The sequence below is a fragment of the Ctenocephalides felis genome, unplaced genomic scaffold, assembly GCF_003426905.1.
Source record: "Ctenocephalides felis isolate EL2017-DRISC unplaced genomic scaffold, ASM342690v1 CF-g0.4_SCAFFOLD_01886, whole genome shotgun sequence".
NCBI lineage: Eukaryota > Metazoa > Arthropoda > Insecta > Siphonaptera > Pulicidae > Ctenocephalides > Ctenocephalides felis.
Window position 1 is genome coordinate 124,086,256 of NW_020538040.1, and position 23,394 is coordinate 124,109,649.

Genomic DNA, 23,394 nt, shown 5'->3' on the forward strand with positions numbered 1-23,394 from the left:
TCTTTCTGCTGTATCCTCTGGTCTTTACAGTGTCGTTTGTGCAGCCGAAATAGCTCAGTTGTGAGAGCGTTAGACTGAAGATCTAAAGGTCCCTGGTTCGATCCCTGGTTTCGGCAATAACTTTTGTCATTTCTTGACAAGATGTTATACAAATATTTACCATCAGCATTTTCTAGAAATTTGACTTCTTTCTTCTGTCTCCTCTGGTCTTTACAGTGTCGTTTGTGCAGACGAAATAGCTCAGTTCGGAGAGCGTTAGACTGAAGATCTAAAGGTCCCTGGTTCTATCCCTGGTTTCTGCAAATCTTTTGTCATTTCTTGACAAGACGCTATACAAACATTTAGCATCAGGATTTTCTAGAAATTTGTGTATTTAGTGCAGCCGAAATAGCTCAGTTGGGAGAGCGTTAGACTGAAGATCTAAAGGTCCCTGGATCGATCCTGGTTTCGGCAAAATCTTTTGTCATTTCTTGACAAGATATTATACAAACATTCGCATCGCATCAGCATTTTCTAGAAATTTGTGTGTTTTCTGCAGGCGAAATAGCTCATTGGGAGAGCGTTGGACTGAAGATCTAAAGGTCCCCCTGGTTTCGGCAAAATGTTTTGTCATTTTTGACAAGATGTTATACAAACATTTATCATCAACATTTTCTAGAAATTTGACTTTTTTCTGCTGTGTCCTCTGGTCTTTACAATGGCACTTGTGCCGCCGAAATATGTTGGTTGGGAGAGCGTTAGTCTGATGATCTAAAGGTCCCTGGTTCGATTCCTGGTTTCGGCAAAATGTTTTGTCATTTCTTGACAAGATGTTATACAAAATTTCGCATCAGCATTTTCTAGAAATTTGTGTTTTGTGCAGCCGAAATAGCTCAGTTGGGAGAGCGTTAGACTGAAGATCTAAAGGTCCCTGGTTCGATCCCTGGTTAGTGTCCTCTGGTCTTTACAATGGCAATTGTGCCGCCGATATATCTTGGTTGGGAGAGCGTTAGTATGATGATCTAAAGGTCCCTGGTTCGATCCCTGGTTTCGGCAAAATATTTTGTCATTCCTTGACAAGATGTTATATAAACATTTAGCATCAGGATTTTCTAGAAATTTGACTTCTTTCTTCTGTCTCCTCTGGTCTTTACAGTGTCGTTTGTGCAGCCGAAATAGCTCAGTTGGGAGTGCGTTAGACTGAAGATCTAAAGGTCCCTGGTTCGATCCCTGGTTTCGGCAAAATCTTTTGTCATTTCTTGACAAGATGTTATGCAAACATTTAGCATCAGCATTTTCTAGAAATTTGACTTCTCTCTTCTGTCTCCTCTGGTCTTTACAGTGTCGTTTGTGCAGCCGAAATTGCTCAGTTGGGAGAGCGTTAGACTGAAGATCTAAAGGTCCCTGGTTCGATCCCTGGTTTCTGCAAAATCATTTGTTATTTCTTGACAAGACATTATACAAACATTTAGCATCAGCAATTTCTAGAAATTTGACTTCTTTCCGCTGTCTCCTCTGGTCTTTACAGTGCGTTTTATTCAGCCGAAATAGCTCAGTTGGGAGAACGTTAGACCGAAAATTTAAAGGTCCCTGATTTCGGCAAAATTTTGTCATTTTTTGACAAAATGTTATACAAACATTTAGCATCAGCGTTTTCTAGAAATTTGATTTCTTTCCGCTGTCTCCTCTGGTCTTTACAGTGTCGTTTATGAAGCCGAAATAGCTCGGTTGGGAGAGCGTTAGACTGAAGATCTAAAGGTCCCTGGTTCGATCCCTGGTTTCGGCAAAATGTTTTGTCATTTTTTGACAGGATGTTATACAAACATTTAGCATCAGCATTGTCTAGAAATTTGACTTCTTTCTGCTGTATCCTCTGGTCTTTACAGTGTCGTTTGTGCAGCTGTAATAGCTCAGTTGGGAGAGCGTTAGACTGAAGATCTTAAGGTCCCTGGTTTCGGCAATATGTTTTGTCAATTCTTGACAAGATGTTATACAAACATTTCGCATCAGCATTTTCTAGAAATTTGTGTATTTTGTGCAGCCCAAAAAGCTCAGCACAAACATTTAGCATCAGCATTTTCTAGAAATTTGACTTCTTTCTTCTGTCTCCTCTGGTCTTTACAGTGCCGTTTGTGCAGCCGAAATAGCTCAGTTGGGAGAGCGTTAGACTGAAGATCTAAAGGTCTCTGGTTCGACCCCTGGTTTCGGCAAAATCTTTTCTCATTTCTTGACAAGATATTATACAAACATTTCGCATCAGCATTTTCTAGAAATTTGACTTCTCTCTTCTGTCTCCTCTGGTCTTTACAGTGTCGTTTGTGCAGCCGAAATAGCTCAGTTGGGAGAGCGTTAGACTGAAGATCTAAAGGTCCCTGGTTCGATCCCTGGTTTCGGCAAAATCCTTTGTCATTTCTTTACAAAAGGTTATACAAACATTTAGCATCAGCATTTTCTAGAAATTTGTGTATTTTCTGCAGCCGAAATAGCTCAGGTGGGAGAGCGTTAGACTGAAGATCTAAAGGTCCCGGGTTCGATCCCTGGTTTCGGCAAAATCATTTGTTATTTCTTGACAAGACATTATACAAACATTTAGCATCAGCAATTTCTAGAAATTTGACTTCTTTCCGCTGTCTCCTCTGGTCTTTACAGTGCATTTTATTCAGCCGAAATAGCTCAGTAGGGAGAACGTTAGACTGAAAATCTAAAGGTCCCTGATTTCGGCAAAATTTTGTCATTTTTTGACAAAATGTTATACAAACATTTAGCATCAGCGTTTTCTAGAAATTTGATTTCTTTCCGCAGTCTCCTCTGGTCTTTACAGTGTCGTTAGACTGAAGATCTAAAGGTCCCTGGTTCGATCCCTGGTTTCGGCAAAATCTTTTGTCATTTCTTGACAAGATGTTATACAAACATTTAGCATCAGCATTTTCTAGAAATTTGACTTCTCTCTTCTGTCTCCTCTGGTCTTTACAGTGTCGTTTGTGCAGCCGAAATAGCTCAGTTGGGAGAGCGTTAGACTGAAGATCTGAAGGTCCCTGGTTCGATCCCTGGTTTCGGCAAAATCTTTTGTCATTTATTGACAAGATGTTATACAAACATTTAGCATCAGCGTTTTCTAGAAATTTGATTTCTTTCCGCAGTTACCTCTGGTCTTTAAAACAGTTAGTTTTAAACAGCCGAAATAGCTCAGTTGGGAGAGCGTTAGACTGAAGATCTAAAGGTCCCTGGTTCGATTCCTGGTTTCGGCAAAATCCTTTGTCATTTCTTGACAAAAGGTTATACAAACATTTAGCATCAGCATTTTCTAGAAATTTGTGTATTTTGTGCAGCCCAAAAAGCTCAGCACAAACATTTAGCATCAGCATTTTCTAGAAATTTGACTTCTTTCTTCTGTCTCCTCTGGTTTTTACAGTGTCGTTTGTGCAGCCGAAATAGCTCAGTTGGGAGAGCGTTAGACTGAAGATCTAAAGGTCTCTGGTTCGACCCCTGGTTTCGGCAAAATCTTTTGTCATTTCTTGACAAGATATTATACAAACATTTCGCATCAGCATTTTCTAGAAATTTGTGTGTTTTCTGCAGCCGAAATAGCTCAGTTGGGAGAGCGTTAGACTGAAGATCTACAGGTCCCTGGTTCGATCCCTGGTTTCGGCAGAACGTTTTGTCATTTTTTGACAAGATGTTATACAAACATTTATCATCAACATTTTCTAGAAATTTGACTTTTTTCTGCTGTGTCCTCTGGTCTTTACATTGGCACTTGTGCCGCCGAAATATCTTGGTTGGGAGAGCGTTAGTCTGATGATCTAAAGGTCCCTGGTTCGATTCCTGGTTTTGGCAAAATGTTTTGTCATTTCTTGGCAAGATGTTATACAAACATTTCGCATCAGCATTTTCTAGAAATTTGTGTGTTTTGAGCCGAAATAGCTCAGTTGGGAGAGCGTTAGACTGAAGATCTAAAGGTCCCTGGTTCGATCCCTGGTTTCGGCAAAATCTTTTGTCATTTCTTGACAAGATATTATACAAACATTTCGCATCAGCATTTTCTAGAAATTTGTGTGTTTTCTGCAGCCGAAATAGCTCAGTTGGGAGAGCGTTGGACTGAAGATCTAAAGGTCCCTGGTTCGATCCCTGGTTTTGGCAAAATGTTTTGTCATTTCTTGACAAGATCTTATACAAATATTTAGCATCAGCATTTTCTAGAAATTTGACTTCTTTCTTCTGTCTCCTCTGGTCTTTACAGTGTCGTTTGTGCAGCCGAAATAGCTTAGTTGGGAGAGCGTTAGACTGAGGATCTAAAGGTCCCTGGGTCGATCCCTGGTTTCGGCAAAATGTTTTGTCATTTCTTGACAAGATGTTATACAAACATTTCGCATCAGCATTTTCTAGAAATTTGTGTATTTTGTGCAGCCCAAAAAGCTCAGCACAAACATTTAGCATCAGCATTTTCTAGAAATTTGACTTCTTTCTTCTGTCTCCTCTGGTCTTTACAGTATCGTTTGTGCAGCCGAAATAGCTCAGTTGGGAGAGCGTTAGACTGAAGATCTAAAGGTCCCTGGTTCGATCCCTGGTTTCGGCAAAATCTTTTGTCATTTCTTGACAAGATATTATACAAACATTTCGCATCAGCATTTTCTAGAAATTTGTGTGTTTTCTGCAGCCGAAATAGCTCAGTTGGGAGAGCGTTAGACTGAAGATCTAAAGGTCCCTGGTTCGATCCCTGGTTTCGGCAAAATGTTTTGTCATTTTTTGACAAGATGTTATACAAACATTTATCATCAACATTTTCTAGAAATTTGACTTTTTTCTGCTGTGTCCTCTGGTCTTTACAATAGCACTTGTGCCGCCGAAATATCTCGGTTGGGAGAGCGTTAGTCTGATGATCTAAAGGTCTCTGGTTCGATTCCTGGTTTTGGCAAGATGTTTTGTCATTTCTTGACAAGATGTTATACAAACATTTCGCATCAGCATTTTCTAGAAATTTGTGTGTTTTGTGCAACCGAAATAGCTCAGTTGGGAGAGTGTTAGACTGGAGATCTAAAGGTCCCTGGTTCGATCCCTGGTTTCGGCAATATCCTTTGTCATTTCTTGACAGGATCTTATACAAATATTTAGCATCAGCATTTTCTAGAAATTTGACTTCTTTCTTCTGTCTCCTCTGGTCTTTACAGTGTCGTTTGTGCAGCCGAAATAGCTCAGTTGGGAGAGCGTTAGACTGAAGATCTAAAGGTCCCTGGTTCGATCCCTGGTTTCGGCAAAATGTTTTGTCATTTCTTGACAAGATGTCATACAAACATTTCGCATCAGCATTTTCTAGAAATTTGTGTATTTTGTGCAGCCCAAAAAGCTCAGCACAAACATTTAGCATCAGCATTTTCTAGAAATTTGACTTCTTTCTTCTGTCTCCTCTGGTCTTTACAGTGTCGTTTGTGCAGCCGAAATAGCTCAATTGGGAGAGCGTTAGACTGAAGATCTAAAGATCCCTGGTTTCGGCAAAATATTTTGTCATTCCTTGACAAGATGTTATATAAACATTTAGCATCAGCATTTTCTAGAAATTTGACTTCTTTCTTCTGTCTCCTCTGGTCTTTATAGTGCCGTTTGGGCAGCCGAAATAGCTCAGTTGGGAGAGCGTTAGACTGAAGATCTAAAGGTCCCTGGTTCGATCCCTGGTTTCGGCAAAATCTTTTGTCATTTCTTGACAAGATGTTATACAAACATTTCGCATCAGCATTTTCTAGAAATTTGTGTATTTTGTGCATCCGAAATAGCTTAGTTGGGAGAGCGTTAGACTGAAGATCTAAAGGTCCCTGGTTCGATACCTGGTTTCGGCAAAATCTTTTGTCATTTCTTGACAAGATGTTGTACAAACATTTAGCATCAGCATTTTCTAGAAATTTGACTTCTTTCTTCTGTCTCCTCTGGTCTTTACAGTGTCGTTTGTGCAGCCGAAATTGCTCAGTTGGGAGAGCGTTAGACTGAAGATCTAAAGGTCCCTGGTTCGATCCCTGGTTTCGGCAAAGTGTTTTGTCATTTCTTGACAAGATGTTATACAAACATTTCGCATCAGCATTTTCTAAAAATTTGTGTATTTTGTGCAGCCCAAAAAGCTCAGCACAAACATTTAGCATCAGCATCTTCTAGAAATTTGACTTCTTTCTTCTGTCTCCTCTGGTCTTTACAGTGCCGTTTGTGCAGCCGAAATAGCTCAGTTGGGAGAGCGTTAGACTGAAGATCTAAAGGTCCCTGGTTCGATCCCTGGTTTCGGCAAAATCTTTTGTCATTTCTTGACAAGATGTTATACAAACATTTAGCATCAGCATTTTCTAGAAATTTGACTTCTCTCTTCTGTCTCCTCTGGTCTTTACAGTGTCGTTTGTGCAGCCGAAATAGCTCAGTTGGGAGAGCGTTAGACTGAAGATCTAAAGGTCCCTGGTTCGATCCCTGGTTTCGGCAAAATCCTTTGTCATTTCTTTACAAAAGGTTATACAAACATTTAGCATCAGCATTTTCTAGAAATTTGTGTATTTTCTGCAGCCGAAATAGCTCAGGTGGGAGGGCGTTAGACTGAAGATCTAAAGGTCCCGGGTTCGATCCCTGGTTTCGGCAAAATCATTTGTTATTTCTTGACAAGACATTATACAAACATTTAGCATCAGCAATTTCTAGAAATTTGACTTCTTTCCGCTGTCTCCTCTGGTCTTTACAGTGCATTTTATTCAGCCGAAATAGCTCAGTCGGGAGAACGTTAGACTGAAAATCTAAAGGTCCCTGATTTCGGCAAAATTTTGTCATTTTTTGACAACATGTTATACAAACATTTAGCATCAGCGTTTTCTAGAAATTTGATTTCTTTCCGCAGTCTCCTCTGGTCTTTACAGTGTCGTTTGTGAAGCCGAAATAGCTCAGTTGGGAGAGCGTTAGACTGAAGATCTAAAGGTCCCTGGTTCGATCCCTGGTTTCGGCAAAATGTTTTGTCATTTTTTGACAGGATGTTATACAAACATTTAGCATCAGCATTGTCTAGAAATTTGACTTCTTTCTGCTGTATCCTCTGGTCTTTACAGTGTCGTTTGTGCTGCCGAAATAGCTCAGTTGGGAGAGCGTTAGACTGAAGATCTAAAGGTCCCTGGTTCGATTCCTGGTTTCGGCAAAATCCTTTGTCATTTCTTGACAAAAGGTTATACAAACATTTAGCATCAGCATTATCTAGAAATTTGTGTATTTTGTGCAGCCCAAAAAGCTCAGCACAAACATTTAGCATCAGCATTTTCTAGAAATTTGACTTCTTTCTTCTGTCTCCTCTGGTCTTTACAGTGTCGTTTGTGCAGCTGAAATAGCTCAGTTGGGAGAGCGTTAGACTGAAGATCTAAAGGTCTCTGGTTCGACCCCTGGTTTCGGCAAAATCTTTTGTCATTTCTTGACAAGATATTATACAAACATTTCGCATCAGCATTTTCTAGAAATTTGTGTGTTTTCTGCAGCCGAAATAGCTCAGTTGGGAGAGCGTTAGACTGAAGATCTAAAGGTCCCTGGTTCGATCCCTGGTTTCGGCAAAACGTTTTGTCATTTTTTGACAAGATGTTATACAAACATTTATCATCAACATTTTCTAGAAATTTGACTTTTTTCTGCTGTGTCCTCTGGTCTTTACATTGGCACTTGTGCCGCCGAAATATCTTGGTTGGGAGAGCGTTAGTCTGATGATCTAAAGGTCCCTGGTTCGATTCCTGGTTTTGGCAAAATGTTTTGTCATTTCTTGACAAGATGTTATACAAACATTTCGCATCAGCATTTTCTAGAAATTTGTGTATTTTGTGCATCCGAAATAGCTTAGTTGGGAGAGCGTTAGACTGAAGATCTAAAGGTCCCTGGTTCGATACCTGGTTTCGGCAAAATCTTTTGTCATTTCTTGACAAGATGTTGTACAAACATTTAGCATCAGCATTTTCTAGAAATTTGACTTCTTTCTTCTGTCTCCTCTGGTCTTTACAGTGTCGTTTGTGCAGCCGAAATTGCTCAGTTGGGAGAGCGTTAGACTGAAGATCTAAAGGTCCCTGGTTCGATCCCTGGTTTCGGCAAAGTGTTTTGTCATTTCTTGACAAGATGTTATACAAACATTTCGCATCAGCATTTTCTAAAAATTTGTGTATTTTGTGCAGCCCAAAAAGCTCAGCACAAACATTTAGCATCAGCATCTTCTAGAAATTTGACTTCTTTCTTCTGTCTCCTCTGGTCTTTACAGTGCCGTTTGTGCAGCCGAAATAGCTCAGTTGGGAGAGCGTTAGACTGAAGATCTAAAGGTCCCTGGTTCGATCCCTGGTTTCGGCAAAATCTTTTGTCATTTCTTGACAAGATGTTATACAAACATTTAGCATCAGCATTTTCTAGAAATTTGACTTCTCTCTTCTGTCTCCTCTGGTCTTTACAGTGTCGTTTGTGCAGCCGAAATAGCTCAGTTGGGAGAGCGTTAGACTGAAGATCTAAAGGTCCCTGGTTCGATCCCTGGTTTCGGCAAAATCCTTTGTCATTTCTTTACAAAAGGTTATACAAACATTTAGCATCAGCATTTTCTAGAAATTTGTGTATTTTCTGCAGCCGAAATAGCTCAGGTGGGAGGGCGTTAGACTGAAGATCTAAAGGTCCCGGGTTCGATCCCTGGTTTCGGCAAAATCATTTGTTATTTCTTGACAAGACATTATACAAACATTTAGCATCAGCAATTTCTAGAAATTTGACTTCTTTCCGCTGTCTCCTCTGGTCTTTACAGTGCATTTTATTCAGCCGAAATAGCTCAGTCGGGAGAACGTTAGACTGAAAATCTAAAGGTCCCTGATTTCGGCAAAATTTTGTCATTTTTTGACAACATGTTATACAAACATTTAGCATCAGCGTTTTCTAGAAATTTGATTTCTTTCCGCAGTCTCCTCTGGTCTTTACAGTGTCGTTTGTGAAGCCGAAATAGCTCAGTTGGGAGAGCGTTAGACTGAAGATCTAAAGGTCCCTGGTTCGATCCCTGGTTTCGGCAAAATGTTTTGTCATTTTTTGACAGGATGTTATACAAACATTTAGCATCAGCATTGTCTAGAAATTTGACTTCTTTCTGCTGTATCCTCTGGTCTTTACAGTGTCGTTTGTGCTGCCGAAATAGCTCAGTTGGGAGAGCGTTAGACTGAAGATCTAAAGGTCCCTGGTTCGATCCCTGGTTTCGGCAAAATCTTTTGTCATTTATTGACAAGATGTTATACAAACATTTAGCATCAGCGTTTTCTAGAAATTTGATTTCTTTCCGCAGTTACCTCTGGTCTTTAAAACAGTTGGTTTTAAACAGCCGAAATAGCTCAGTTGGGAGAGCGTTAGACTGAAGATCTAAAGGTCCCTGGTTCGATTCCTGGTTTCGGCAAAATCCTTTGTCATTTCTTGACAAAAGGTTATACAAACATTTAGCATCAGCATTATCTAGAAATTTGTGTATTTTGTGCAGCCCAAAAAGCTCAGCACAAACATTTAGCATCAGCATTTTCTAGAAATTTGACTTCTTTCTTCTGTCTCCTCTGGTCTTTACAGTGTAGTTTGTGCAGCTGAAATAGCTCAGTTGGGAGAGCGTTAGACTGAAGATCTAAAGGTCTCTGGTTCGACCCCTGGTTTCGGCAAAATCTTTTGTCATTTCTTGACAAGATATTATACAAACATTTCGCATCAGCATTTTCTAGAAATTTGTGTGTTTTCTGCAGCCGAAATAGCTCAGTTGGGAGAGCGTTAGACTGAAGATCTAAAGGTCCCTGGTTCGATCCCTGGTTTCGGCAAAACGTTTTGTCATTTTTTGACAAGATGTTATACAAACATTTATCATCAACATTTTCTAGAAATTTGACTTTTTTCTGCTGTGTCCTCTGGTCTTTACATTGGCACTTGTGCCGCCGAAATATCTTGGTTGGGAGAGCGTTAGTCTGAAGATCTAAAGGTCCCTGGTTCGATCCCTGGTTTCGGCAATAACTTTTGTCATTTCTTGACAAGATGTTATACAAATATTTAGCATCAGCATTTTCTAGAAATTTGACTTCTTTCTTCTGTCTCCTCTGGTCTTTACAGTGTCGTTTGTGCAGACGAAATAGCTCAGTTGGGAGAGCGTTAGACTGAAGATCTAAAGGTCCCTGGTTCTATCCCTGGTTTCGGCAAAATCTTTTGTCATTTCTTGGCAAGACGCTATACAAACATTTAGCATCAGGATTTTCTAGAAATTTGTGTATTTAGTGCAGCCGAAATAGCTCAGTTGGGAGAGCGTTAGACTGAAGATCTAAAGGTCCCTGGTTCGATCCCTGGTTTCGGCAAAATCTTTTGTCATTTCTTGACAAGATATTATACAAACATTTCGCATCAGCATTTTCTAGAAATTTGTGTGTTTTCTGCAGCCGAAATAGCTCAGTTGGGAGAGCGTTAGACTGAAGATCTAAAGGTCCCTGGTTCGATACCTGGTTTCGGCAAAATCTTTTGTCATTTCTTGACAAGATATTGTACAAACATTTAGCATCAGAATTTTCTAGAAATTTGACTTCTTTCTTCTGTCTCCTCTGGTCTTTACAGTGTCGTTTGTGCAGCCGAAGTAGCTCAGTTGGGAGAGCGTTAGACTGAAGATCTAAAGGTCCCTGGTTCGATCCCTGGTTTCGGCAAAATCTTTTGTCATTTCTTGACAAGATGTTATACAAACATTTAGCATCAGCATTTTCTAGAAATTTGACTTCTCTCTTCTGTCTCCTCTGGTCTTTACAGTGTCGTTTGTGCAGCCGAAATAGCTCAGTTGGGAGAGCGTTAGACTGAAGATCTAAAGGTCCCTGGTTCGATCCCTGGTTTCGGCAAAATCCTTTGTCATTTCTTTACAAAAGGTTATACAAACATTTAGCATCAGCATTTTTTAGAAATTTGTGTATTTTCTGCAGCCGAAATAGCTCAGGTGGGAGAGCGTTAGACTGAAGATCTAAAGGTCCCGGGTTCGATCCCTGGTTTCGGCGAAATCATTTGTTATTTCTTGACAAGACAATACAAACATTTAGCATCAGCAATTTCTAGAAATTTGACTTCTTTCCGCTGTCTCCTCTGGTCTTTACAGTGCATTTTATTCAGCCGAAATAGCTCAGTCGGGAGAACGTTAGACTGAAAATCTAAAGGTCCCTGATTTCGGCAAAATTTTGTCATTTTTTGACAAAATGTTATACAAACATTTAGCATCAGCGTTTTCTAGAAATTTGATTTCTTTCCGCAGTCTCCTCTGGTCTTTACAGTGTCGTTAGACTGAAGATCTAAAGGTCCCTGGTTCGATCCCTGGTTTCGGCAAAATCTTTTGTCATTTCTTGACAAGATGTTATACAAACATTTAGCATCAGCATTTTCTAGAAATTTGACTTCTCTCTTCTGTCTCCTCTGGTCTTTACAGTGTCGTTTGTGCAGCCGAAATAGCTCAGTTGGGAGAGCGTTGGACTGAAGATCTAAAGGTCCCTGGTTTCGGCAAAATGTTTTGTCATTTTTTGACAAGATGTTATACAAACATTTATCATCAACATTTTCTAGAAATTTGACTTTTTTCTGCTGTGTCCTCTGGTCTTTACAATGGCACTTGTGCCGCCGAAATATGTTGGTTGGGAGAGCGTTAGTCTGATGATCTAAAGGTCCCTGGTTCGATTCCTGGTTTCGGCAAAATGTTTTGTCATTTCTTGACAAGATGTTATACAAAATTTCGCATCAGCATTTTCTAGAAATTTGTGTTTTGTGCAGCCGAAATAGCTCAGTTGGGAGAGCGTTAGACTGAAGATCTAAAGGTCCCTGGTTCGATCCCTGGTTAGTGTCCTCTGGTCTTTACAATGGCAATTGTGCCGCCGATATATCTTGGTTGGGAGAGCGTTAGTATGATGATCTAAAGGTCCCTGGTTCGATCCCTGGTTTCGGCAAAATATTTTGTCATTCCTTGACAAGATGTTATATAAACATTTAGCATCAGGATTTTCTAGAAATTTGACTTCTTTCTTCTGTCTCCTCTGGTCTTTACAGTGTCGTTTGTGCAGCCGAAATAGCTCAGTTGGGAGTGCGTTAGACTGAAGATCTAAAGGTCCCTGGTTCGATCCCTGGTTTCGGCAAAATCTTTTGTCATTTCTTGACAAGATGTTATGCAAACATTTAGCATCAGCATTTTCTAGAAATTTGACTTCTCTCTTCTGTCTCCTCTGGTCTTTACAGTGTCGTTTGTGCAGCCGAAATTGCTCAGTTGGGAGAGCGTTAGACTGAAGATCTAAAGGTCCCTGGTTCGATCCCTGGTTTCGGCAAAATCTTTTGTCATTTATTGACAAGATGTTATACAAACATTTAGCATCAGCGTTTTATAGAAATTTGATTTCTTTCCGCAGTTACCTCTGGTCTTTAAAACAGTTAGTTTTAAACAGCAGAAATAGCTCAGTTGGGAGAGCGTTAGACTGAAGATCTAAAGGTCCCTGGTTCGATCCCTGGTTTCGGTAAAATCCTTTGTCATTTCTTGACAAAAGGTTATACAAACATTTAGCATCAGCATTTTCTAGAAATTTGTGTATTTTCTGCAGCCGAAATAGCTCAGGTGGGAGAGCGTTAGACTGAAGATCTAAAGGTCCCTGGTTCGATCCCTGGTTTCTGCAAAATCATTTGTTATTTCTTGACAAGACATTATACAAACATTTAGCATCAGCAATTTCTAGAAATTTGACTTCTTTCCGCTGTCTCCTCTGGTCTTTACAGTGCGTTTTATTCAGCCGAAATAGCTCAGTTGGGAGAACGTTAGACTGAAAATTTAAAGGTCCCTGATTTCGGCAAAATTTTGTCATTTTTTGACAAAATGTTATACAAACATTTAGCATCAGCGTTTTCTAGAAATTTGATTTCTTTCCGCTGTCTCCTCTGGTCTTTACAGTGTCGTTTATGAAGCCGAAATAGCTCAGTTGGGAGAGCGTTAGACTGAAGATCTAAAGGTCCCTGGTTCGATCCCTGGTTTCGGCAAAATGTTTTGTCATTTTTTGACAGGATGTTATACAAACATTTAGCATCAGCATTGTCTAGAAATTTGACTTCTTTCTGCTGTATCCTCTGGTCTTTACAGTGTCGTTTGTGCAGCTGTAATAGCTCAGTTGGGAGAGCGTTAGACTGAAGATCTTAAGGTCCCTGGTTCGATCCCTGGTTTCGGCAACATGTTTTGTCAATTCTTGACAAGATGTTATACAAACATTTCGCATCAGCATTTTCTAGAAATTTGTGTATTTTGTGCAGCCCAAAAAGCTCAGCACAAACATTTAGCATCAGCATTTTCTAGAAATTTGACTTCATTCTTCTGTCTCCTCTGGTCTTTACAGTGTCGTTTGTGCAGCCGGAATAGCTCAGTTGGGAGAGCGTTAGACTGAAGGTCTAAAGGTCTCTGGTTCGACCCCTGGTTTCGGCAAAATCTTTTGTCATTTCTTGACAAGATATTATACAAACATTTCGCATCAGCATTTTCTAGAAATTTGTGTGTTTTCTGCAGCCGAAATAGCTCAGTTGGGAGAGCGTTAGACTGAAGATCTAAAGGTCCCTGGTTCGATCCCTGGTTTCGGCGAAACGTTTTGTCATTTTTTGACAAGATGTTATACAAACATTTATCATCAACATTTTCTAGAAATTTGACTTTTTTCTGCTGTGTCCTCTGGTCTTTACAATGGCACTTGTGCCGCCGAAATATCTTGGTTGGGAGAGCGTTAGTCTGATGATCTAAAGGTCCCTGGTTCGATTCCTGGTTTCGGCAAAATGTTTTGTCATTTCTTGGCAAGATGTTATACAAACATTTCGTATCAGCATTTTCTAGAAATTTGTGTGTTTTGTGCAGCCGAAATAGCTCAGTTGGGAGAGCGTTAGACTGAAGATCTAAAGGTCCCTGGTTCGATCCCTGGTTTCGGCAATAACTTTTGTCATTTCTTGACAAGATGTTATACAAATATTTAGCATCAGCATTTTCTAGAAATTTGACTTCTTTCTTCTGTCTCCTCTGGTCTTTACAGTGTCGTTTGTGCAGACGAAATAGCTTAGTTGGGAGAGCGTTAGACTGAAGATCTAAAGGTCCCTGGTTCTATCCCTGGTTTCGGCAAAATCTTTTGTCATTTCTTGACAAGACGCTATACAAACATTCAGCATCAGGGTTTTCTAGAAATTTGTGTATTTAGTGCAGCCGAAATAGCTCAGTTGGGAGAGCGTTAGACTGAAGATCTAAAGGTCCCTGGTTCGATCCCTGGTTTCGGCAAAATGTTTTGTCATTCCTTGACAAGATGTTATATAAACATTTAGCATCAGCATTTTCTAGAAATTTGACTTCTTTCTTCTGTCTCCTCTGGTCTTTACAGTGTCGTTTATGCAGCCGAAATAGCTCAGTTGGGAGAGCATTAGACTGAAGATCTGAAGGTCCCTGGTTCGATCCCTGGTTTCGGCAAAATGTTTTGTCATTTCTTGACAAGATGTTATACAGAGATTTCGCATCAGCATTTTCTAGAAATTTGTGTATTTTGTGCAGCCCAAAAAGCTCAGCACAAACATTTAGCATCAGCATTTTCTAGAAATTTGACTTCTTTCTCCTGTCTCCTCTGGTCTTTACAGTGTCGTTAGTGCAGCCGAAATAGCTCAGTTGGGAGAGCGTTAGACTGAAGATCTAAAGGTCCCTGGTTCGATCCCTGGTTTCTGCAAAATCATTTGTTATTTCTTGACAAGACATTATACAAACATTTCGCAATTTCTAGAAATTTGACTTCTTTCCGCTGTCTCCTCTGGTCTTTACAGTGCGTTTTATTCAGCCGAAATAGCTCAGTTGGGAGAACGTTAGACCGAAAATTTAAAGGTCCCTGATTTCGGCAAAATTTTGTCATTTTTTGACAAATGTTATACAAACATTAGCATCAGCGTTTTCTAGAAATTTGATTTCTTTCCGCTGTCTCCTCTGGTCTTTACAGTGTCGTTTATGAAGCCGAAATAGCTCAGTTTTTTTTTTTTTTTTTTTATTTATTTTTTATTGGCTTTGTAAGCTTGTACATTGGCCATTGTCTACAGAATTTCACATCTACAAAAATTAAGACTATTATACATATATATATAAATCCACATGCATACATACTCATTCACACACCTATATATATATATATATACATATCATATATATATATATATACACGCATATACATACACAAAGACACATCAATATACATATACCCTAATTTTAATTACACATGTTGAATCTCTATACCATTAATCTAGTTTCACATATATACTCGTATATAGCATCATAAGTTACAGTGTCTGCCAACATCAGTCTCAGGTTTGTGGGAAGTGGGATCCTCAGTTTTGTTAATTTATTCCATAGTTTTTCTCTTTTTTCTCCATATGTCTACACTCCATAATTAGGTGATTGGCATCTGCATTATTTGCTTCGCCAAGACAATGACAATACGGATTGATGTTAATTCCGATCCTATTCAAGTGGAAAGGCGTAAAGGTGTGATTGGTTCTCAGACGATTAAAAATGCAGTAAAAATGACGACTCCTCGTAAATTTGTCGAACCATGGTCTGACAGGAATTTGTTCTTGTATGGCTGCATAAAACTGTCCTTTTTCACGACTTGACTCTTGGAATTCCAATTGCCACTCCTTGTATATCTTTGCCTTAAAGAGGTTTTTGATATCTTGGTGGGATATTCCATCTTCTACGATTATACCCGTGTTTATTGCATCTTTTGCTCCTTTGTCAGCAGCTTCATTCCCTGTTACTCCAATATGACTCTTGATCCAAATTAAGTAAACGGATTTTCTTTTCGAGAGTATGTTATGTATATGATTAAGAGTATCTAACACTAAAAAACTTGGGTCCCTGCCTATAGATAGCAGGCTCTCTAAAGATGATCGGCTATCACTGAATACAACGGCTTTCTCCAAGCTAAGTGAGGCGATGTTCCGAATACATTTGTTTATGGCGTACATTTCAGCTGTATAAATCGACGCATTTATATCTAACTTATATTTAGTATATAAGTTAGTGTTCTGATGATAGATGCAAGCACCTACGCCCTCAGGACCTTTTGAACCATCTGTGAAGAAAACCTCGAAGTCCGGAAACGTGTTTTTAATTTTATCTTCAATTTCTAATCTATACCCCCAATCAATTGGACTGCTATATATATTACAAAATTCCGTCTGTATGATATTTTGAAGGTTTGTAGTCGTGATTTCATAGTTGAAGTAGAATTTTGTTGCTTTGTTTTGTTCTTCTAATGGCTTGCATTTGTATTCAGTTTCTGAGATCACTGACATAAGTATAGGTTTCTTCTTATTCTGCCAATATTGTCTGTTCTGACAGTTGTTAGCACTACTAATTTTTTGTATCACCTCTACGTTGTTGGACCTTATTCTGTCAATAACGAATTTCGTTGCTAACAGTTTCCTCCTCAAATGCAGAGGCATTATGTGTGCTTCCACATGTAAGGCGTTAATGGGCGTTGAACGCAAAACTCCCAGGCAATACCTTATAGCTTTATTTTGCAGGGTATCCAGTTTGCGTAGTAGATTTTTACTTGCATCCCCATAAATGAAGCAGCCATAATCAAGTTTAGATAATATAAGCTGTTTATATATCCTGATTGCAACCTTCACGTCAGCGCCATACATCATGTGATTTAATACTCTCAAGATATTTAATGCATCTTCACATTTTCTTGACAGATTTTCCAAATGTGGACCCCATCGTAATTTGTTATCTATAGTCAAACCCAGACATTTTGTGGTAGTTTGTATTTTTAAGGTGTATCTACCTAATTTTATTGACTCCATCGCAATAGAATTCCTTTGTCTGGTGAAAAACGATACTGCACTTTTATTCTCGGAGATTGAAAATCCCAGTGATGTGGTCCATTTTCCAAATGACGTCATGGTCTGATCCATTTTTTTGATCACATCATTTAATGACACTCCACTATGTGATAATATTAGATCATCTGCATATTGCATGATCCGAGCGTCCTGGCCAATCTCATTTTGAAGGTGTGCCGTGTATACGTTGAACAACAAGGGACTAAGGAACAGAACCCTGAGGTAAGCCTTCCGACATATACCGTGGCCCATAATGTGTATCTTTACATCTGAGGACTAATTTTCGATCTTTCAATAAGTGATAAATGTGAACAATAAATCTCTTAGGGAGTTTTAATTCATATAGAATGTTTATTAAAATCGGTATTTGAACCCTGTTGTATGCGTTCTCCAAATCCAAGTTGATAGTCAATACACAATTTTTCTTGGCCAGGTTGTTGTGAATTTCATAGACGAAACTAGTTAGAACATCATACGTGCCTCTTTTGTTTCTGAAACCTTGCATGTAACTTGGCAATTTCTTCTTATTCTCGAGCCACCACTCGATTCTTCTTTTCATTAAGCGTTCGAATGTTTTGGACATACATGACGCTAGAGAAATCGGCCGATATGATTCTATTTTTGTTGCATCCTTATTAGGCTTTAGAACTGGTATTGTGATATATGTCCTCCAGTCTTTTACAGCAATCTCTTTAGTCCAGATGTCGTTGAAGACCTTCAGTAGAATTTTTTTTCCCTTATCTGATAGGTTACTTAGCATGGGGTAATGTATATTGTCATTACCCGGCGCAGTATTACTATTCCTTTTTAGTGCCAAATGTAATTCATCAATGGTAAAGGGACCTTCTAATTCGTCATTTTTTTCCATGTCCTGTATGTTGACGTCATTAATTACCGTATCCGGAGTAAGTGAGTTAAGAAACTGATCAGCTAAGTTATTAGGAAATGCATTGGTTCGAGTGGCTCCATTTTTCATGACCTTTATATGGTGCCAGATTTGTTGTGAAGACATGTCTCTGGAGAAAGAGTTACAAAACTCTGTCCATTTATCGTATTTTTTCTTTTTAAATACAAATCGACACTTAGCTACCGCTCGCTTGTATTTTATATAATTGTCTATGTTTGGTATTTCTTTGTATTTCTTAATTGCTTCCGATTTTATTTTCTTCACTTTGTTGCACTCCTCGTCCCACCAAGGATTTGATTTATTTCTATATTTCGTACCCAAATACGGATTTGTTTTTGGAATATTCATTAGTGCTGCATTATTAATGCATTCAATAAACTTGGAATAGGAAATCATCGGATTAGAGTTGAGATTAGTATTCGACAACATTCTGTCTACAGTTTGCGCATAACCTGACCAATCTGCATCTTTAATTTTCCACCGATATCTGTTTACTGGACTATGATTGTATTTAAACTTATTATCATTGCCTAATTTAACATTAATACTAATTGCTAAATGATCAGACCCTAGAGTTTCATTTAATACACTCCATTCAGCCCTAATCATCACTGATGGGCTGCATATTGTTAAGTCTACCGCGGAAGGATTCCTATCGTGTCTTCTTATCATTGTAGGTGTTCCGTCATTCATAAGACATAAACCCTCTGAGTTTATGGCTTCACTAAGATTTATGCCTGCATTATTGTTTTTTAACCCTCCAAAACTTATGTGGTGAGCATTACAGTCCCCTGCTAGTATTAACGGTTGATTTAGTTCCTGGAATAGCGACACCCAATATTCCGTTCCTGTCTTGTGCCCGGGGGCACAATAAATCGCCACAATATTAAGTGTTATGTTATGTATGGCCAGCTTAATTCCACAAATCTGAATTTTATTGGTAATGAAACTGTTTAAATTTAACGTCTGAAATTGGTATCTTCGGTGGATAAGTATTCCAACTCCTCCATAACCATCTTCCCTATTCTTTGATATAAAGGCGTATCCAGATATCTGAAATCTATTATTATCTTTGAGCCATGTTTCAGATAATATTACGATATCTATATGGTTGGTGTTTAAATAGGATTCTAGATGCAGCTTATTTGAAAAAACAGATCTGATATTGATTTGAATAATTTTTAGCATTATTATTATTATTATTTTTTTTTTAAGTTATTATCACTAAATAATTTTAAGCTTCCATACGTAATATACTGTGCTCACAGCCAAATCAAACTTGTTTGTCGGGTCCAACTTTGGACCTCATCATTTTGTTTAGTATTTCTGACAACAGGTTATAATGTTCAGCGCTACTAGGAATGTATATATGTTTAATTTTTTCAATGAATTCGTTTAAGAAATTTAATGAACCATCTTGTTGAACATTGCTATTATTTTCGACTATTGCAGATTCACGTTCCACGCTCGGTTTTAACCTTTTTCTTGGGTTGAGGTTAAATTCGGTTTTGTTATTTCTATTTGATACAGGTTCCTTCACTGACTGTTTTTTTATTGAGGATCCAGAATTGAATGGAGTATTGCTTTTGGTAATTTTGTAAGTCGCTCTTTTAGGTTTATGAAAGGTTGTCGGATTTAAAAATTCCGGTTGCTCCTCCTCCTCTAAATCAGAAAGGGCGTCGAACCTATTTTTAGTTATCTTGCTGTCTGTACTAGATGCAGGTTTTGCATACAAACCTGGAAATTCTTTATCTTTGCCCGTGAAACTGAATCCGGCTTTTGACTTGTTTGCATAGCTGTCTTTATATAATATATTTCTGGCTTCATGGTATGCTAGATTCTGCCAAGCCATAATTTCTTTAATTTTTTTATTTTTAATAAATACCGTGCATTCTTTATCATTTGCAGGGTGATCCCCATTGCACAACGCACATAGAAATTTGGATGCTATACATATTTTCGCATTATGTTCTCCGGAACATTTCATACATCTCTCTTTTCCTCTACATTGGTCCTTAACGTGATTGAACCGACAGCATTTGTAGCATTGGACCACTTTCTGTACAAACGGTCGAACCTCACATTTTACCGAATGTATAGCTACCTTATTCGGTAAACTTGTGCCCCTAAACGTTAATTTGACACATTGTGATGAGTATTTTATTGTATTATTATTTTTCGGTCTTAAACATACCACGTCTATAACCGGAATGTCTGTTTCAATGGCGTTTATAATTTCTTGTTCTGAGAGATTCGCATCCACATCAAATATTATGCCATGCCTTGCAAGTAGGTATTTTGGGATGTATGCCTTCAGATTATTTTTTTCTAAAATTTTGTCATCTAGAATTTTGTTCGCCACCCTGGCGCTTTTAAATTCCATCTTTACTTTATTTTTTCCTATAACCGAAACTTCTGTCAAACCAAATTTGAAATATGCCCCTGCATTATGTATGATTTTTCCCAAGGCCATCGGGTGTAGTCGGCCTATATTTTTGTCCTTGGATTCAACAAATATAGTGTAAGGGCCCATATCGCAACCTTCGAAACGTATCAAATTATTTAATGGATTAACTCTTTCATCTGATTTATTTTGATCGTTTATATTGTTATCACTTATTAGATCTTTTGTTATTTCCATTGTTGTATCACTATTATTTGACGCTAAATTACTGTTTTCCCCTTTGTTTTCCTTTTGTTCTAACGTTTCCCTTTTATTACTATCTGCACTTACATCGTTGATATTATATTTATAATTAACATTAACACTATTCTTAATGTTCAAATCACAACTACTAACTGATTCATTTTCTACACTAATTACACTTTCAGTATCACAAAAATCCATGTCACTCGATCTATTTAAACAAGTGTTCTTTGCATCTGCTGTTATCTCTCCAATCGCAGAGCGGCAGGTAAAAAGGTTTGGGTCAGGTGGTCGGCCGCACTGACCATCCGACTCGGAAGACATTATGCAATTATTTACGATTTATTTATTCGATGTGAATCGCTCGGCTGCTACAATCGAACTGTACTCAAATAGCTCAGTTGGGAGAGCGTTAGACTGAAGATCTAAAGGTCCCTGGTTCGATCCCTGGTTTCGGCAAAATGTTTTGTCATTTTTTGACAGGATGTTATACAAACATTTAGCATCAGCAGTGTCTAGAAATTTGACTTTTTTCTGCTGTATCTTCTGTTCTTTACAGTGTGGTTTGTGCAGCTGAAATAGCTCAGTTGGGAGAGCGTTAGACTGAAGATCTTAAGGTCCCTGGTTCGATCCCTGGTTTCGGCAACATGTTTTGTCAATTCTTGACAAGATGTTATACAAACATTTCGCATCAGCATTTTCTAGAAATTTATGTATTTTGTGCAGCCCAAAAAGCTCAGCACAAACATTTAGCATCAGCATTTTCTAGAAATTTGACTTCTTTCTTCTGTCTCCTCTGGTCTTTACAGTGTCGTTTGTGCAGCCGAAATAGCTCAGTTGGGAGAGCGTTAGACTGAAGATCTAAAGGTCTCTGGTTCGACCCCTGGTTTCGGCAAAATCTTTTGTCATTTCTTGACAAGATATTATACAAACATTTCGCATCAGCATTTTCTAGAAATTTGTGTGTTTTCTGCAGCCGAAATAGCTCAGTTGGGAGAGCGTTAGACTGAAGATCTAAAGGTCCCTGGTTCGATCCCTGGTTTCGGGAAAACGTTTTGTCATTTTTTGACAAGATGTTATACAAACATTTATCATCAACATTTTCTAGAAATTTGACTTTTTTCTGCTGTGTCCTCTGGTCTTTACAATGGCACTTGTGCCGCCGAAATATCTTGGTTGGGAGAGCGTTAGTCTGATGATCTAAAGGTCCCTGGTTCGATTCCTGGTTTCGGCAAAATGTTTTGTCATTTCTTGGCCGCTTTTCTTTTCGCTGTCTCCTCTGGTCTTTACAGTGTCGTTTATGAAGCCGAAATAGCTCAGTTGGGAGAGCGTTAGACTGAAGATCTAAAGGTCCCTGGTTCGACCCCTGGTTTCGGCAAAATGTTTTGTCATTTTTTGACAGGATGTTATACAAACATTTAGCATCAGCATTGTCTAGAAATTTGACTTCTTTCTGCTGTATCCTCTGGTCTTTACAGTGTCGTTTGTGCAGCCGAAATTGCTCAGTTGGGAGAGCGTTAGACTGAAGATCTTAAGGTCCCTGGTTCGATCCCTGGTTTCGGCAACATGTTTTGTCAATTCTTGACAAGATGTTATACAAACATTCCGCATCAGCATTTTCTAGAAATTTGTGTATTTTGTGCAGCCCAAAAAGCTCAGCACAAACATTTAGCATCAGCATTTTCTAGAAATTTGACTTCTTTCTTCTGTCTCCTCTGGTCTTTACAGTGTCGTTTGTGCAGCCGAAATAGCTCAGTTGGGAGAGCGTTAGACTGAAGATGTAAAGGTCTCTGGTTCGACCCCTGGTTTCGGCAAAATCTTTTGTAATTTCTTGACAAGATATTATACAAACATTTCGCATCAGCATTTTCTAGAAATTTGTGTGTTTTCTGCAGCCGAAATAGCTCAGTTGGGAGAGCGTTAGACTGAAGATCTAAAGGTCCCTGGTTCGATCCCTGGTTTCGGCAAAACGTTTTGTTATTTTTTGACAAGATGTTATGCAAACATTTATCATCAACATTTTCTAGAAATTTGACTTTTTTCTGCTGTGTCCTCTGGTCTTTACAATGGCACTTGTGCCGCCGAAATATCTTGGTTGGGAGAGCGTTAGTCTGATGATCTAAAGGTCCCTGGTTCGATTCCTGGTTTCGGCAAAATGTTTTGTAATTTCTTGGCAAGATGTTATACTACCATTTCGTATCAGCATTTTCTAGAAATTTGTGTGTTTTGTGCATCCGAAATAGCTCAGTTGGGAGAGCGTTAGACTGAAGATCTAAAGGTCCCTGGTTCGATCCCTGGTTTCGGCAATAACTTTTGTCATTTCTTGACAAGATGTTATACAAATATTTAGCATCAGCATTTTCTAGAAATTTGACTTCTTTCTTCTGTCTCCTCTGGTCTTAACAGTGTCGTTTGTGCAGACGAAATAGCTCAGTTGGGAGAGCGTTAGACTGAAGATCTAAAGGTCCCTGGTTCGATCCCTGGTTTCGGCAAAATGTTTTGTCATTTCTTGACAAGATGTTATACAGAGATTTCGCATCAGCATTTTCTAGAAATTTGTGTATTTTGTGCAGCCCAAAAAGCTCAGCACAAACATTTAGCATCAGCATTTTCTAGAAATTTGACTTCTTTCTTCTGTCTCCTCTGGTCTTTACAGTGTCGTTTGTGCAGCCGGAATTGCTCAGTTGGGAGAGCGTTAGTCTGAAGATCTAAAGGTCCCTGGTTCGATCCCTGGTTTCGGCAAAATCTTTTGTCATTTCTTGACAAGATGTTATACAAACATTTAGCATCAGCATTTTCTAGAAATTTGACTTCTCTCTTCTTTCTCCTCTGGTCTTTACAGTGTCGTTTGTGCAGCCGAAATAGCTCAGTTGGGAGAGCGTTAGACTGAAGATCTAAAGGTCCCTGGTTCGATCCCTGGTTTCGGCAAAGTCTTTTGTCATTTATTGACAAGACGCTATACAAACATTTAGCATCA

General features: G+C 38.8%; 1 protein-coding gene and 83 non-coding genes across 84 annotated transcripts in view; all 84 read left to right on the forward strand.

Moving 5' to 3' along the window:
- The window catches only part of LOC113377168 (low density lipoprotein receptor adapter protein 1-B-like), a 250,074-nt gene that overhangs the window by 177,584 nt on the left and 49,096 nt on the right, over positions 1 to 23,394 (forward strand). The window lies entirely within an intron of this gene.
- Positions 44 to 116, forward strand: Trnaf-gaa. Its single transcript has one exon. It is a non-coding gene; the product is annotated as a tRNA-Phe (tRNA).
- Positions 382 to 453, forward strand: Trnaf-gaa. Its single transcript has one exon. It is a non-coding gene; the product is annotated as a tRNA-Phe (tRNA).
- Trnai-gau lies at positions 712 to 784 on the forward strand. The gene has a single exon. It is a non-coding gene; the product is annotated as a tRNA-Ile (tRNA).
- Trnaf-gaa lies at positions 862 to 934 on the forward strand. The gene has a single exon. It is a non-coding gene; the product is annotated as a tRNA-Phe (tRNA).
- On the forward strand, positions 1,149 to 1,221 carry Trnaf-gaa. Its single transcript has one exon. It is a non-coding gene; the product is annotated as a tRNA-Phe (tRNA).
- Positions 1,335 to 1,407, forward strand: Trnaf-gaa. Its single transcript has one exon. It is a non-coding gene; the product is annotated as a tRNA-Phe (tRNA).
- Positions 1,693 to 1,765, forward strand: Trnaf-gaa. Its single transcript has one exon. It is a non-coding gene; the product is annotated as a tRNA-Phe (tRNA).
- On the forward strand, positions 2,117 to 2,189 carry Trnaf-gaa. Its single transcript has one exon. It is a non-coding gene; the product is annotated as a tRNA-Phe (tRNA).
- Positions 2,303 to 2,375, forward strand: Trnaf-gaa. Its single transcript has one exon. It is a non-coding gene; the product is annotated as a tRNA-Phe (tRNA).
- Trnaf-gaa lies at positions 2,456 to 2,528 on the forward strand. Its single transcript has one exon. It is a non-coding gene; the product is annotated as a tRNA-Phe (tRNA).
- Trnaf-gaa lies at positions 2,642 to 2,852 on the forward strand. The gene is made up of 2 exons: positions 2,642 to 2,678; positions 2,817 to 2,852. It is a non-coding gene; the product is annotated as a tRNA-Phe (tRNA).
- On the forward strand, positions 2,966 to 3,038 carry Trnaf-gaa. Its single transcript has one exon. It is a non-coding gene; the product is annotated as a tRNA-Phe (tRNA).
- On the forward strand, positions 3,155 to 3,227 carry Trnaf-gaa. Its single transcript has one exon. It is a non-coding gene; the product is annotated as a tRNA-Phe (tRNA).
- Trnaf-gaa lies at positions 3,405 to 3,477 on the forward strand. The gene has a single exon. It is a non-coding gene; the product is annotated as a tRNA-Phe (tRNA).
- Positions 3,558 to 3,630, forward strand: Trnaf-gaa. Its single transcript has one exon. It is a non-coding gene; the product is annotated as a tRNA-Phe (tRNA).
- On the forward strand, positions 3,744 to 3,816 carry Trnai-gau. The gene has a single exon. It is a non-coding gene; the product is annotated as a tRNA-Ile (tRNA).
- Positions 3,894 to 3,966, forward strand: Trnaf-gaa. Its single transcript has one exon. It is a non-coding gene; the product is annotated as a tRNA-Phe (tRNA).
- Trnaf-gaa lies at positions 4,047 to 4,119 on the forward strand. Its single transcript has one exon. It is a non-coding gene; the product is annotated as a tRNA-Phe (tRNA).
- Trnal-gag lies at positions 4,233 to 4,305 on the forward strand. The gene has a single exon. It is a non-coding gene; the product is annotated as a tRNA-Leu (tRNA).
- Trnaf-gaa lies at positions 4,483 to 4,555 on the forward strand. Its single transcript has one exon. It is a non-coding gene; the product is annotated as a tRNA-Phe (tRNA).
- On the forward strand, positions 4,636 to 4,708 carry Trnaf-gaa. The gene has a single exon. It is a non-coding gene; the product is annotated as a tRNA-Phe (tRNA).
- Trnai-gau lies at positions 4,822 to 4,894 on the forward strand. Its single transcript has one exon. It is a non-coding gene; the product is annotated as a tRNA-Ile (tRNA).
- Trnas-gga lies at positions 4,975 to 5,047 on the forward strand. The gene has a single exon. It is a non-coding gene; the product is annotated as a tRNA-Ser (tRNA).
- On the forward strand, positions 5,161 to 5,233 carry Trnaf-gaa. The gene has a single exon. It is a non-coding gene; the product is annotated as a tRNA-Phe (tRNA).
- Trnaf-gaa lies at positions 5,585 to 5,657 on the forward strand. The gene has a single exon. It is a non-coding gene; the product is annotated as a tRNA-Phe (tRNA).
- Trnaf-gaa lies at positions 5,738 to 5,810 on the forward strand. Its single transcript has one exon. It is a non-coding gene; the product is annotated as a tRNA-Phe (tRNA).
- Trnaf-gaa lies at positions 5,924 to 5,996 on the forward strand. The gene has a single exon. It is a non-coding gene; the product is annotated as a tRNA-Phe (tRNA).
- Positions 6,174 to 6,246, forward strand: Trnaf-gaa. Its single transcript has one exon. It is a non-coding gene; the product is annotated as a tRNA-Phe (tRNA).
- Positions 6,360 to 6,432, forward strand: Trnaf-gaa. The gene has a single exon. It is a non-coding gene; the product is annotated as a tRNA-Phe (tRNA).
- On the forward strand, positions 6,513 to 6,585 carry Trnaf-gaa. Its single transcript has one exon. It is a non-coding gene; the product is annotated as a tRNA-Phe (tRNA).
- Positions 6,871 to 6,943, forward strand: Trnaf-gaa. Its single transcript has one exon. It is a non-coding gene; the product is annotated as a tRNA-Phe (tRNA).
- On the forward strand, positions 7,057 to 7,129 carry Trnaf-gaa. Its single transcript has one exon. It is a non-coding gene; the product is annotated as a tRNA-Phe (tRNA).
- Trnaf-gaa lies at positions 7,307 to 7,379 on the forward strand. Its single transcript has one exon. It is a non-coding gene; the product is annotated as a tRNA-Phe (tRNA).
- Positions 7,460 to 7,532, forward strand: Trnaf-gaa. Its single transcript has one exon. It is a non-coding gene; the product is annotated as a tRNA-Phe (tRNA).
- Positions 7,646 to 7,718, forward strand: Trnai-gau. Its single transcript has one exon. It is a non-coding gene; the product is annotated as a tRNA-Ile (tRNA).
- On the forward strand, positions 7,799 to 7,871 carry Trnaf-gaa. The gene has a single exon. It is a non-coding gene; the product is annotated as a tRNA-Phe (tRNA).
- Trnaf-gaa lies at positions 7,985 to 8,057 on the forward strand. The gene has a single exon. It is a non-coding gene; the product is annotated as a tRNA-Phe (tRNA).
- On the forward strand, positions 8,235 to 8,307 carry Trnaf-gaa. The gene has a single exon. It is a non-coding gene; the product is annotated as a tRNA-Phe (tRNA).
- Positions 8,421 to 8,493, forward strand: Trnaf-gaa. The gene has a single exon. It is a non-coding gene; the product is annotated as a tRNA-Phe (tRNA).
- On the forward strand, positions 8,574 to 8,646 carry Trnaf-gaa. The gene has a single exon. It is a non-coding gene; the product is annotated as a tRNA-Phe (tRNA).
- Positions 8,932 to 9,004, forward strand: Trnaf-gaa. The gene has a single exon. It is a non-coding gene; the product is annotated as a tRNA-Phe (tRNA).
- On the forward strand, positions 9,118 to 9,190 carry Trnaf-gaa. Its single transcript has one exon. It is a non-coding gene; the product is annotated as a tRNA-Phe (tRNA).
- Trnaf-gaa lies at positions 9,307 to 9,379 on the forward strand. The gene has a single exon. It is a non-coding gene; the product is annotated as a tRNA-Phe (tRNA).
- Positions 9,557 to 9,629, forward strand: Trnaf-gaa. The gene has a single exon. It is a non-coding gene; the product is annotated as a tRNA-Phe (tRNA).
- Positions 9,710 to 9,782, forward strand: Trnaf-gaa. The gene has a single exon. It is a non-coding gene; the product is annotated as a tRNA-Phe (tRNA).
- On the forward strand, positions 9,896 to 9,968 carry Trnaf-gaa. Its single transcript has one exon. It is a non-coding gene; the product is annotated as a tRNA-Phe (tRNA).
- Trnaf-gaa lies at positions 10,082 to 10,154 on the forward strand. Its single transcript has one exon. It is a non-coding gene; the product is annotated as a tRNA-Phe (tRNA).
- Positions 10,235 to 10,307, forward strand: Trnaf-gaa. Its single transcript has one exon. It is a non-coding gene; the product is annotated as a tRNA-Phe (tRNA).
- Positions 10,388 to 10,460, forward strand: Trnaf-gaa. The gene has a single exon. It is a non-coding gene; the product is annotated as a tRNA-Phe (tRNA).
- On the forward strand, positions 10,574 to 10,646 carry Trnaf-gaa. The gene has a single exon. It is a non-coding gene; the product is annotated as a tRNA-Phe (tRNA).
- Positions 10,760 to 10,832, forward strand: Trnaf-gaa. Its single transcript has one exon. It is a non-coding gene; the product is annotated as a tRNA-Phe (tRNA).
- Trnaf-gaa lies at positions 10,913 to 10,985 on the forward strand. The gene has a single exon. It is a non-coding gene; the product is annotated as a tRNA-Phe (tRNA).
- Trnaf-gaa lies at positions 11,097 to 11,307 on the forward strand. Its single transcript has 2 exons — positions 11,097 to 11,133; positions 11,272 to 11,307. It is a non-coding gene; the product is annotated as a tRNA-Phe (tRNA).
- Positions 11,421 to 11,667, forward strand: Trnaf-gaa. The gene is made up of 2 exons: positions 11,421 to 11,457; positions 11,632 to 11,667. It is a non-coding gene; the product is annotated as a tRNA-Phe (tRNA).
- On the forward strand, positions 11,745 to 11,817 carry Trnaf-gaa. The gene has a single exon. It is a non-coding gene; the product is annotated as a tRNA-Phe (tRNA).
- Trnaf-gaa lies at positions 12,032 to 12,104 on the forward strand. Its single transcript has one exon. It is a non-coding gene; the product is annotated as a tRNA-Phe (tRNA).
- Positions 12,218 to 12,290, forward strand: Trnaf-gaa. Its single transcript has one exon. It is a non-coding gene; the product is annotated as a tRNA-Phe (tRNA).
- On the forward strand, positions 12,407 to 12,479 carry Trnaf-gaa. Its single transcript has one exon. It is a non-coding gene; the product is annotated as a tRNA-Phe (tRNA).
- On the forward strand, positions 12,560 to 12,632 carry Trnaf-gaa. The gene has a single exon. It is a non-coding gene; the product is annotated as a tRNA-Phe (tRNA).
- Positions 12,918 to 12,990, forward strand: Trnaf-gaa. Its single transcript has one exon. It is a non-coding gene; the product is annotated as a tRNA-Phe (tRNA).
- Positions 13,104 to 13,176, forward strand: Trnaf-gaa. The gene has a single exon. It is a non-coding gene; the product is annotated as a tRNA-Phe (tRNA).
- On the forward strand, positions 13,354 to 13,426 carry Trnaf-gaa. Its single transcript has one exon. It is a non-coding gene; the product is annotated as a tRNA-Phe (tRNA).
- On the forward strand, positions 13,507 to 13,579 carry Trnaf-gaa. Its single transcript has one exon. It is a non-coding gene; the product is annotated as a tRNA-Phe (tRNA).
- Positions 13,693 to 13,765, forward strand: Trnai-gau. Its single transcript has one exon. It is a non-coding gene; the product is annotated as a tRNA-Ile (tRNA).
- Positions 13,846 to 13,918, forward strand: Trnaf-gaa. The gene has a single exon. It is a non-coding gene; the product is annotated as a tRNA-Phe (tRNA).
- Trnaf-gaa lies at positions 14,032 to 14,104 on the forward strand. Its single transcript has one exon. It is a non-coding gene; the product is annotated as a tRNA-Phe (tRNA).
- Positions 14,185 to 14,257, forward strand: Trnaf-gaa. The gene has a single exon. It is a non-coding gene; the product is annotated as a tRNA-Phe (tRNA).
- Positions 14,371 to 14,443, forward strand: Trnaf-gaa. The gene has a single exon. It is a non-coding gene; the product is annotated as a tRNA-Phe (tRNA).
- Trnaf-gaa lies at positions 14,621 to 14,693 on the forward strand. The gene has a single exon. It is a non-coding gene; the product is annotated as a tRNA-Phe (tRNA).
- On the forward strand, positions 20,804 to 20,876 carry Trnaf-gaa. Its single transcript has one exon. It is a non-coding gene; the product is annotated as a tRNA-Phe (tRNA).
- Trnaf-gaa lies at positions 20,990 to 21,062 on the forward strand. The gene has a single exon. It is a non-coding gene; the product is annotated as a tRNA-Phe (tRNA).
- On the forward strand, positions 21,240 to 21,312 carry Trnaf-gaa. Its single transcript has one exon. It is a non-coding gene; the product is annotated as a tRNA-Phe (tRNA).
- On the forward strand, positions 21,393 to 21,465 carry Trnaf-gaa. The gene has a single exon. It is a non-coding gene; the product is annotated as a tRNA-Phe (tRNA).
- Trnai-gau lies at positions 21,579 to 21,651 on the forward strand. Its single transcript has one exon. It is a non-coding gene; the product is annotated as a tRNA-Ile (tRNA).
- On the forward strand, positions 21,723 to 21,795 carry Trnaf-gaa. The gene has a single exon. It is a non-coding gene; the product is annotated as a tRNA-Phe (tRNA).
- Positions 21,909 to 21,981, forward strand: Trnaf-gaa. The gene has a single exon. It is a non-coding gene; the product is annotated as a tRNA-Phe (tRNA).
- Positions 22,159 to 22,231, forward strand: Trnaf-gaa. Its single transcript has one exon. It is a non-coding gene; the product is annotated as a tRNA-Phe (tRNA).
- Trnaf-gaa lies at positions 22,312 to 22,384 on the forward strand. The gene has a single exon. It is a non-coding gene; the product is annotated as a tRNA-Phe (tRNA).
- Trnai-gau lies at positions 22,498 to 22,570 on the forward strand. Its single transcript has one exon. It is a non-coding gene; the product is annotated as a tRNA-Ile (tRNA).
- Positions 22,651 to 22,723, forward strand: Trnaf-gaa. Its single transcript has one exon. It is a non-coding gene; the product is annotated as a tRNA-Phe (tRNA).
- On the forward strand, positions 22,837 to 22,909 carry Trnaf-gaa. Its single transcript has one exon. It is a non-coding gene; the product is annotated as a tRNA-Phe (tRNA).
- Trnaf-gaa lies at positions 23,087 to 23,159 on the forward strand. Its single transcript has one exon. It is a non-coding gene; the product is annotated as a tRNA-Phe (tRNA).
- Trnaf-gaa lies at positions 23,273 to 23,345 on the forward strand. Its single transcript has one exon. It is a non-coding gene; the product is annotated as a tRNA-Phe (tRNA).